The sequence below is a fragment of the Mchenga conophoros genome, linkage group LG22, assembly GCF_057382185.1.
Source record: "Mchenga conophoros isolate Kocher_MC1m ecotype Shallow Benthic linkage group LG22, M_conophoros_male_GT1.1, whole genome shotgun sequence".
In the NCBI taxonomy this organism is placed as follows: Eukaryota; Metazoa; Chordata; class Actinopteri; order Cichliformes; family Cichlidae; genus Mchenga; species Mchenga conophoros.
The window spans coordinates 26,316,435-26,327,526 of NC_140546.1; positions in this window are offsets into that span (position 1 = coordinate 26,316,435).

The following is an 11,092-nucleotide window of genomic DNA, read 5'->3' on the forward strand; positions in this document are numbered from 1 at the left end:
TCTGTATGCATTACCCAGCAACTTTTGCTGTGTAAGAGTTGTCTTTAAAAGTTATGTATTATTTCAGTTGCAACTCTGTATTTTTGTAGTTGTTTTGAGAACAAACTACACGTGGATAGGTAAAAACAGATGGTAAATGGTAAATATTTGTATAGCGCTTTACTTAGTCCCTATGGACCCCAAAGTGCTTTACACTACATTCAGTCAGCGTGTGAATGGGTAAAAGTATTAAATAAAATCGTCATCCATACTTTTATTTTCCCTTCCAGTTTTTCCTAAATGAAGCCACGTAAAACACCCTGAAAACTTTCACATGCTTACTGGGTCTAATTCCCTGTTTATAGCCTGCACTCCTATACTGTCACAGGTCATACTGTCCCATTTCCAGCTTTCCATTTATCTCTGAGATTCTGGAGCATGCCTTGCAGCATCACAGGTCCAGGCTTACTTAATTAATAATAACTTTAAGAGCCATTCAGACACAGCAGGAAAATAGCTTTTGTTTCACCAGGGACCTCATCCTTGCATCACATGCATATCCTTGACCTCAGTTCTGCTTTCGATTCCATCTGTCATCTTCTGTTATTACGACTGGCCAGCACTGGAATCAAGGACACAGCACTAAAACGGTTTACATCATACATGGCTGACAGAAAGCAATTTGTTCAAGGCTAGACTCCCCACTAAATATCGAGTGGCCCCTTTATACCCAAAAAACTTTCAGTATGCAAATGTGCTTTTTTCTTCCTTTTGGACAAAGCAAAATGTTTAAGTAAACACTGTCTGTCCTCTGCAAGCTCAGGAATCCCACGCTGACAGTCATGTTTTTCTTATGTACAAAATACACAGAAAATCATTTTCCTTTATTTCAGCTGTGCAATTATAGAAAATTCAGGAAAGAAAAGGCTACAGTGATGATTTAAAGCAACCATTCCTAAAGTTAAGCGTGCTGTGGTCTAACTTAGAAAACAGAAGATCCCATGGGACCCACCTAATTTAAAATCTTCACTCTAATCAACATACAAGAGAAAGTGATGCATTTCCTTGAGAATTTTATTCCAAAAAGATAAACAACACAGGGGATTGGCTATAAATCTCTAATGCAACACAGTCATATGCAAACTTCAATACAACAGCTGTAAATTTAAGTCAAAGTAATGAATAATATCACAAACTAACAACCTCCTGTTTGAATTCATTTTTATATAAATAAATACATTTAAATAAAGATGTAACTGTACACACTTGTGTGTAATCACCCTGATGGGAACTGCAGCTGTAACACAAACAGATTTGTGACAGCATCTTGCATAAGGGTGACGAAACTGTTCACAGACAAACATGCAAACATACGCCAAAGTACAACCCCACGAGTGGATGACTCCAGATGGCACGTTGGGGGGAAAAAGTGTTTAATGTTAAACTCCAGGTTGATTAACTTTTGTTTTCAGTTCCAGGGACAGTAATCAGAGTTAGCTCGATCAGCTGTGTGTAAGGACGGATTGAAGAGGTGCTGTGGTTGAGTTCTGTAAATTGTTATGAATGAAAAGCAAACAAACAAGAAAGACCACTTAAAATATTTTTATTATAGCAAACTTCCCTGATATGCTACCTCAGGGTGCTCACGTTACAGCTGCAGTGAACAAACTGGGTTGTGGATTACCTCAGTCCAAGTTTAATCTAAGTTAAGTAAGTTGAAATGCAATAAAGCACACGGCTCCTTCTGATTTATTAGACCTTTGAACGCTTTAAATAAATAGCACCACTTTAAATCATATTTGGCATTTGCAGAGACTTTTCCCATAAGCCACTGCTTACCGGTATATTAATTTTTACAGTTGACTGAAATGGTGTTTGCTCTAGTAATGACAGTGCAAACCCTGACAGCGATCGCCTTATTTCAAATGTGAAAATGTCCATGGTTCAGGAGAGTTAACGTGCTTGGTTGAGACTGCAATAACAATGATTGATTAGAGCGATTGTTATAGTCTTCAAATTGTTTGTTGACCAGTGGGTACTTAAACAAGCAGAGTGAGTCATTTGTGATCCTTCCCTCATCCTGTACTCTCAGTATGAGTTGTTACCGACAGCCAGGTAGTTTAGACTTTAACAGCAAGAATCAAAACTCCTTTGTTCCTCTGTGGAGACTTTTAAAGGTTAGCCTAAAATGAGCTGAGGCTACACGGCACCCTGAGCGATGCCTGCTGTTAATAAATGTGTCTGTACCTGCTGGTGCTGTGTTTATGGGTCTAGTTTTCTACAGTCCAGATCAAATTTCACCATGAGGAAAATAAAGGATCTATCTTTAATATATTAATGGTTATTTTGGCGTTTTGAATTTTAAATTTTTTATTATAACATCCACGTTTCTGTTCCGTATAGACAGAATATCTGACAGCTGTTAAGATAAGGGTCCAACATCTGGATGCATTTTTCTTGTTAATGGTTTTGAAAGTGACTAAATTGGCTGAGGAAGATGTTGTTTGCACATGATTACACTGAAATAAAACTCCTGATCTGGCGCGAAAAACAAAGGTGGATATTTTGTAAGACATCGGAATAAACTGGGGGGGGGGGGGGGGGGGTTAAATAACAGCTCTACAGTGGGCAACTCTGGAAATATCGCGACATCAGAATGGTTTAATCCAGTTCTTTACTACTACATTCATGTCTCCAAGTCATTCTCGTTACTGCGCGCAAGCTCCGTCGTGGAGGACTCGATCTTTGGCTCCTGTTGCACCTCACACTTCATGTCCGTCGAGGTGTCCGTGTGTTCTTGGCCGGATGTGTACTCGGCTAAAGCTTCCAGCCCTGCCGCGATGAGGACGTCCTCTCCCTGCGTCTTGCGGCTGTAACCCAGCCTCTTCAGGGTCCGCTGGGCAGTCCTCAGTGAGATGGGTTTCTCCACCCCACTGCTGTTGTACAAAGCATGGATCTCCTCAATCGTAGCCTGGTTGTTAGCCTCCACGATCCTTTCCAGTCTCTTCTCTCCGTTCTCGTCGACGAGCCGCTTCCTCCCGCTAGCTCCGCGGTCGCTGGAGGTTTTCTGCTTCTGACACCATTCCCTGTGAACTCGGGACACCGCGGTCCTTGAACAGCCCAGCAGGTTCGCTGTCTGTGAGATGCTACACCCGGCGTTTCGGGCTCCCACTATCATACCCCGCTGAAACTCACTTAAATCGCGCGACTTGCCCATGAATCCCCGCTTCTTCACACTACCCAGGGGTAAATATGTGAAACCATGGATATTTCCGATGCTAAAAACCAAAACATCCTTCTTCTTTTGTCGTATATCCGGCAAACTAGATGCATTACAGTTGCATTGTTGCCCTCCAGAGGACATTTGAAGAATTGCAACGAAAAAACCCCTGAATCAAATGAAAGACTTGTTACCAGGCCTTTGCCAAACTTCATGGCATGCCAAAGAGATAATCAAACCATTTGATTCAGCTGTGTTGGAGTAGGGATGCATCTAAAAGCTGCAGGACAGTAGCTCTCGAGGACTGGGATTGGGCACCCCGTTGTACAGGTTGGGTACTCAGAGGGACTGGGGAGCCGGATTTAAATGCAAGCGTGATAAATGGTAAATGGCCTGCATTTGTATAGCGCTTTACTCAGTCCCTAAGGACCCCAAAGTGCTTTACACTACAGTCAGTCATTCACCCATTCACACACACATTCACACACTGGTGATGGCAAGCTACATTGTAGCCACAGCTGCCCAGGGGCAGAGGCGAGGCTGCCGGACACTGGCGCCACCGGGCCCTCTGACCACCACCATAAAGCAAAGAAATACAAAATGAGCAACATTTGAGAACCATTTTTATTTTTAGGCGTTTTCCATTGTGGAGGACGAACGGTTTCAAACTTGTCCCGGCTATAAACCTCACGTGTCCTTCCTAGTACTAGCAAATGCATAAAAATACTGAAAAACACTGCATTTACGGTTCAGTATTGAATATTACATAAAATAAACTATATACAAACTGTCTTTGAATGGCAGAGATGCAGAAATGTGTGCATGTAGCACAGAGGCTCATGGCTCATTGTCTCAATGTCTAAATAAGTCTCACAGGCCTGAATGTATGCTTGAAGCCATTTATAATTCCTAAGTTGTTTGTCTTAAGTTGTCATCACAATGAAGCACAAGCAGAAATGTTGGATTTTTAGCTGCTTTTTACAGGTTTTCCTACTGATAAAAACCTTCCTTATGGCCATTCATACTACACAAAGTAACTAAACAATAAACAATTAACCCGTTGAACCCCAATGATCTCGGTGTCGGGGGCAAGAGGGAGAACATCTGATTTAATGGGATGTACCACCAGATCTGTTATTTAAATGGAGACGTGTGCTATCCACAGAAGTGTCAGAATCCCAGCTAAAAGCTCACAAAAAAAAATTCATCAACCAACAAACAGCTACAACAGCAAACGATCAAAGAGCAGGTAAAAGTCTGCCTTATTCGCTTGCTTATTAAGCACCAGTCTGTGTGCAGTGTTGTCGGCTGCTGTTTTTTAATTAATTTTTTTTCCAAAATGACCTCTGACAAGAATGTCTCATTTGTGTAATTCAATGCTGAAGATTTTTAAGCTTTCGCAAATTATTCCAAATTGCAAACCGCTTAGCCGTGTCTCTAATAAAACCTCTGTAACGTTGTGAAAATAGGACAACTTTCTCTTTTTCACTTTCTAGTATGGTAATTTCTGGAGGGGGGGGGGGTTACAGTTAAGCGGGGGGGAAAAACTGGAGATTTCTGTAAAAATGGAAGGGAAGTGGAGGTCAGCCAATGAGAAATCAAGACCAAGTGGTCTTCATCATGTCCACCATGGTGGATTCACAATCACAGAGAGCATGATAATTTTCTTTCAAAGTTTTGTTTAGTACATTAGCACTATGATTAATAAGGAAATCAACACAGACTGGGACTCATCATTCCCCAATGGGGACAGCAGCAAAAACCAGTGTGAACGACCATTTTAGCTAACGGTACTGATGTTAGCTAACTAGCAACCCAGCTTAAATAGCGGTAGAGTTGTCCCCTCCCTGTCTGCCACTGAGGGCTAGGAATGGGGTTCTCAAAATTATGGTTTCTTTGCTTCTGTGTTTTAAGTAGGTTTCATTCTTTTCAAGTATCTTCTGACTAATACAATTTGGCATGTGGGGACATTGAGTCTACTTGCCAAATAGCATTATTGAATTCTGTTCATCAATAAATCATGTTTAGTCCCTTCTAAAGACCTCTCTGTAATAAAATATGCACCCTCTGTGCTCCCAGTTTCTGTTAAGTATATTATTAATAAATATATATTTCTCTTTAATCTGGGGAGTTGTAAATTTTTTATGTTTTTGCAAATTAAGTTTTAAGTTTTGCCTCTTTTCCTCGTTTCAGGAAAAGAGGCAACGATGAAAACCTCAGTTTACTGTGTACTTATATTTCTACTTTGCTTATCATGTGTGTTCCCATGACTTGCCAACTTTTTGTCTATCTTCCATGTTGAGTCCTTTTGTCTTGTGTTTTCTATATTTAGTTTTTCTTCCTCTCTCTGTTTTCCCCTTTTAAATCTGTTTCCACTCCCCCCATACCTTGTTGAGTATTTATTATCCTCCACCCTCTGTTCGTTGTCACTTCCTCCGTCACTGCTGTGTACTCAGCTGCTCCGTTTTAACAGAAGTTACTGTTAGTTTTCTGTGCTGTATGTCCCCTCGCCCTGTGCTTCCTGGGAGTTATTTTTACCCAGTCAGATTTTCAGTGGATTATTTAAAACGTGTCTCATCAGTCAGCACTAAAATTCCCAGCTAAACCTGTTTTGGTGATATTATTTTGGCAGTATTACACAGGAGTTAAAATGAATGGAATTGTAGTATTTGTAGATCTAATATCAACTACCGGTGTTACAATAAATACATGGGAGGGGGCCTACAATGGATCCCCTTTTATCTTTATTTTAATGTCAATTTAATTCAATGAGTGTGGAAAAACAGAGATAGTGCTGAAATTTAGCTTCTTCGTTTTAAGCCTGCTCACCTGTTTACAGAATGTACCACAATTTTAAAAAGCACCTGCCCAGGCAGAGGCAGTCCTCCTGTGTTATGGGAGTTGGGATAGTCGCCAGCACGGTTGGATCAATTTATAGACATTTAAAGATTTAAAGGTATGATCACAATTATTTTTGAAATATCTGGAACTTCTCTTGCTTTGTTTTTCTATTGGTGAAACTGGGCAGCGAAAGGTTTGCCTATTAAAATACAAAAGCATATCTTTACAAATTCTTGATTACATTATTCACATGTAATTGGATTTCTAATTGTTATTTATTTAACCCTGTACAACAAAACATTGCTCTTGGCAGTGGAAAGTTTTCTTGCATAGTTTATAGGAGTAGTACATTTGTATACCTCAGCCTTTTATGGCTTCTCAACTAAAAATCAACATAAATAAATATAATGTTTGTAAATGAAACACCCCATTTGTGTAGCTATCTAAATTTTATACTTATGGGGCTACATGCTTATTTATTACATTCCTTTACACTACATAAAATCAAAATTAAAATGTTTTATGAAACTGAAATGTTTAATTATGTTGGCCAAAGAAAATAAAGTTACAGACTATGTTTATATGAAATGCTTATGCTTACTGCTTTTTATATATGTTAACCATATATAATGATTATTACAGAATGCAACACCTGCATATGTGTAAGAGAGAAAAAAGGTTTTCATTTTGCCACCCCGTTTAATTTCCATGCCACCCTGAGAAAATTTCTCTAGATCCGCCCCTGGATCCACCTGAGGGCGACCTGCGTTGTACCAAGAACCATAGAAGAAGAATGATTACTAGCGGATATCCGCTGCTCTTCCCCATACACCTGTGTTAGTGTGAAGGAGGGGTGATTGATGGGCAAGTCGCGGGATTTCAGTGAGTTTGAGCGGGGTATGATAGTGGGAGCCCGAAGAGCCGGGTGCAGCCTGTCGCAGACAGCGAACCTGCTGGGCTGTTCAAGGACCGCGGTGTCCCGAGTTCACAGGGAATGGTGTCATAAACAGAAAACCTCGAGCGACCGCGGAGCGAGCGGGAGGAAGCGGCTCGTCGATGAGAACGGAGAGAAGAGACTGGCAAGCATGTTGGAGGCTAACAGGGAGGCTACGGTCGAGGAGATCCATGCCTTGTACAACAGCAGTGGGGTGGAGAAGCCCATCTCACTGAGGACTGCCCGGCGGACCCTGAAGAGGCTGGGTTACAGCCGCAGCAATAGGACCACCGTGGCGGGGATGGAGGCTTTACTCGAAGAGACATCAAGGCCAGAACAGCTGGACACCTCGGGGTTACAGTCCGAGACGCAAAATGACTCAGAACAAAAGATCGAGTCCTCCACGACAGAGCTTGCGCGCAGTAACGAGAATAACCCGGAGACATGAATGTAGTTGTAAAGAACTGGATTATTCCAATTTGGCATCCCTGTATTCCCAAACATAGTTGTCTGTTGTAGAGGACACAAGCGTTTACATTTTTCTTTTCTTATTATTGTTATTCCAAATGGAGGCAGGTTTTCATTGAATGTAATCAGCTGTGCAGAGAATATCTTCCTAACTGAACTGAGTTGCCTTTAGTGTGGAAGGAGAGCTGCTGCTGTAATGCTTGCAGGGAAATTGTTCAACAGCCAGCTGAATAAGCACGACATAAACATTACAGTAAACATCGCACATTAAGCAGTGCAGTTTCAGGTGAATTCCTATGAGTTTTGAAGCAGTGTTGTCCCTTTGTTTTGCAAAATAAAGCTTTGATTTTTTTCCCTCCCAAAAAGGGAAAAAGCACAGTTACGGCTTGTTAGTGCTGATAATATTGTAATCTGGAGACAAAGTCAGGCAAATTTCAGAGTTGTTGGACTTGTTTCGAGACACCGAATCCAAAAGTGGCCCATCATATGCTGCTCCTGGACTTGTATGCCAGTGCTGCAAGGGTCATCCTCTCTTTAACTTCTACCTCCCTGTCGAGTTTGCTCAGCATACATGAAGCGAGTTTATATGAGCCTTGGTCTGACTGCATGTATTCACATCTGCCAGGAGGGGGCACTAAAAGATCTGTATTTGCACTGCACACGATGAAGTTTCGAAGCCTTAAATGTTTACCGTGAGCGCTGAAGGTTTGTCTTCATGTGCATTAAACTCGAGGATGATGCTGTTCAAGTTACATTTGCAACAGTTTGATCACTTACTGTGAATAAAGCACAGGCTGTTTTGGATTTTTCTTAACGTTTAGTAAGACTCCTGTGTTCTTGCCCAACATGCACCTTCACTGTCTTTGCTAGATATTATTTTGACACGCCAAAATGTGATTCTGCAAGTGTGTTTTGACCTTTTTAAATCTCTCAGAAGTAGCTGATGTTGGGACTGCCTACTGCTACTTTAAATAGCTTGCAATGCAAAGGCAGGGAGTGCTTAATATCCATTTAAGTTCTAGCTGTTTTGACCTCGGCCTTTTATCACATATGATCTCAATAATGTAATGAGCCCCTGCTGAATTTGTGTATTTAGAAGTGCATGTCAGGTTACGTGGAAGGTTACAGTGTATGTCTCCAGTTACGATGTAGATTTCCCATAGAAGTATAAATCAGGCCTTACTATGCCAGGCTCATTAATCTGGTCGAAGGTTAAAAATCAAATGAACAGCAGTCTACCTTACTTGAAATACTCTTATATGCTTTTCTTTCCCCTTCCTAATTATCTAAGGAACTGGTTCTCAGTTCCTTTGTTTCACACAAAGAAATATTTCTGAAGTTATTACAGCGACACAGCAAACTGTCTTGCAATGGTATAGATGCTGTATCCAGAAGCTGGACTACCTGTGCAGCCTGATTGGGCTGTGGGTGTCTTTATGAGTAGTGACAAAGATACTAGCAACAAAAAATAGTCAGAAGGGATAAGAATAAGGCCATCACCCACAAAATCTTTCCCTTTGGGGGGGGGGGGGGATCATGTTGTTGCTTCTTGGGTGCACCTTTTGTCGGCTTTATTTGCACCAAAGCAGGTGAACTGATTTATGCTTCTTGATATTCTCCAAGTTTAACTATCTTTGTGTTATACTGTCACAGTCAAATGTGTCCTAATTCCTATGGGTATTTTTTTTTCACCTTTATTCAAGAGTGGAGCATTGAAGACAGCACCTCAGTTATTGGAATATTTTATCTTGATTGAAAAAAAATATAAGAATAGTTTAGTTGGAATTACAAAAGGTTAATCTACTAATTTCTGCTCTGTAAAAACACAATATGAGACAGGCATCAACTGGTATGGGAAAGTTAGGGACAAATAAAATAATACATCTAAACATTTTTTTAACAGTACTGCGCAAAAATCTAAAGGTAGAGGAGACAGACTTTCTTAAAATTTCCAAAGGAAAAGGGTTTTCCTTTGGAAATTGGCTGCTATATTTAACTTTTTTTTGGCTCAAATCATTGTCAGTACGTATGGAAGATATCAGGAGAGAGGTACAAAAGTAAGCATTTACAGCCATCTAACACAGAGCGGAGGCTCTGCCATGATTTGGGCAGCAGCAGTGGTATTGGGGATCTTTTCAAAATTGCTGGACCATCCAATTTTGGGCCACTATATATACACCATCTGGAAAGCATTTTCTCTATAATAATGATCCCAAATGCACTGCTAACATGGTAAGAGCTGTCTGGATGGAAAAAACACACCTTCGAACACTATTAGTCACCGATTGGCCTCCCCAGATCTCGGACATCAACATTATCGAAGCAGTGCGGGATCATCTTGACAGAGAGAACAAAATGCAGCCAAGAGCCAAAGAAGAGCTTTAAATCTACCTCAAGAAGCCTAGAGAACTATTTCTGAAAACTACTGAAAGAAATAACAGGAAACCTTTCCTAATAGAGTTCAGGCTGCGTTGAAGAATAAAGGTAACAAATATTGACTTTCAAGCTTGTTAAAAATGTACAAACTCTGTTTTCACCTTACAATATTTCCATGCATGTGTGCACATTTCATTAAACTGATGCACTTATAGAGATGTTGTAAAAATGGGAAATAAGGTGAAAGAAAAATTAAAGATCATAAAGAATTACTCTACAATTGGCAAGTTCTAAATACAGGGGTGCGATATTGGAATAATCCAGTTTTTAATTACTACATTCATGTTTCCAGGTTAATCTTGTTACTGGATGCACGGTCCATCGTGGAAGGCTCAGTGTTTGGCTTGGAGTTGTTTAGCTTCTGTTATTGTAAGTCACTTGAAGTGTCCAGCTGTTCTAGGTCTGCCGCCATGAGGATATCTTGTCCATTCCCCTTGCACCTGCGGATCCTACCTCACCGGACACCCTGCATTCTTCTTCTGAACGACACGTGTCGCCACTGAGAGCGAAAAAGAACCCGCCAGTAAAGAATTTGCTTCAAACCTATTTTCAGAATTTTCTCCAGAAAGTCAGATTTTTGTCAAGCCGTCGCAGCACCCCCTTCTGTATAACCTGGGAATCTCTTGAGTTCCTCAGCTGATTACATCACCGAAATGGCGGTAAAGTCCAACCTGGCCGCAGCACGCGAGCAAACTGTTGTCATGTCACTTGTTGCTGGCTCCGCCCTCTGTGAGGGGGTCATCGACTGGCAGAAGGCACGTGTAACCCAGCCTCTTTAGGGTCCGTCGGGCAGTTCGGAGTGAGATGGGCTTCTCCACCCCGCTGCTGTTGTACATTGCATGTATCTCCTCAATCGTAACTTGGTTGTTAGCCTCCACCACACTCTCAATCCACTTCTCTCCGTTCTCGTCGACGAGCCGCTTCCTCCCGGTCGTCGCGCGGTCACTCGAGGTTTTCTTCTTCTCGCACCATTCATTGTAAACTCGAGACACCGCAGTCCTTGAGCAGCCCAGCAGGTTCGCTGTCTGTGAGATACTGCAACCGGCTCTTCGGGCTCCTACTATCATACCCCGCTCAAACTCACTTAAGTCCCGCGACTTGCCCATGTATCTCCACTTCGTCACACTTCTACGCGATACCTGTGGAAAACGTTGCGGATATATGGTTCTTCTTCTGTGGTGTTCGGTACCTCGGCCTCAACGACGTGTCGCCCT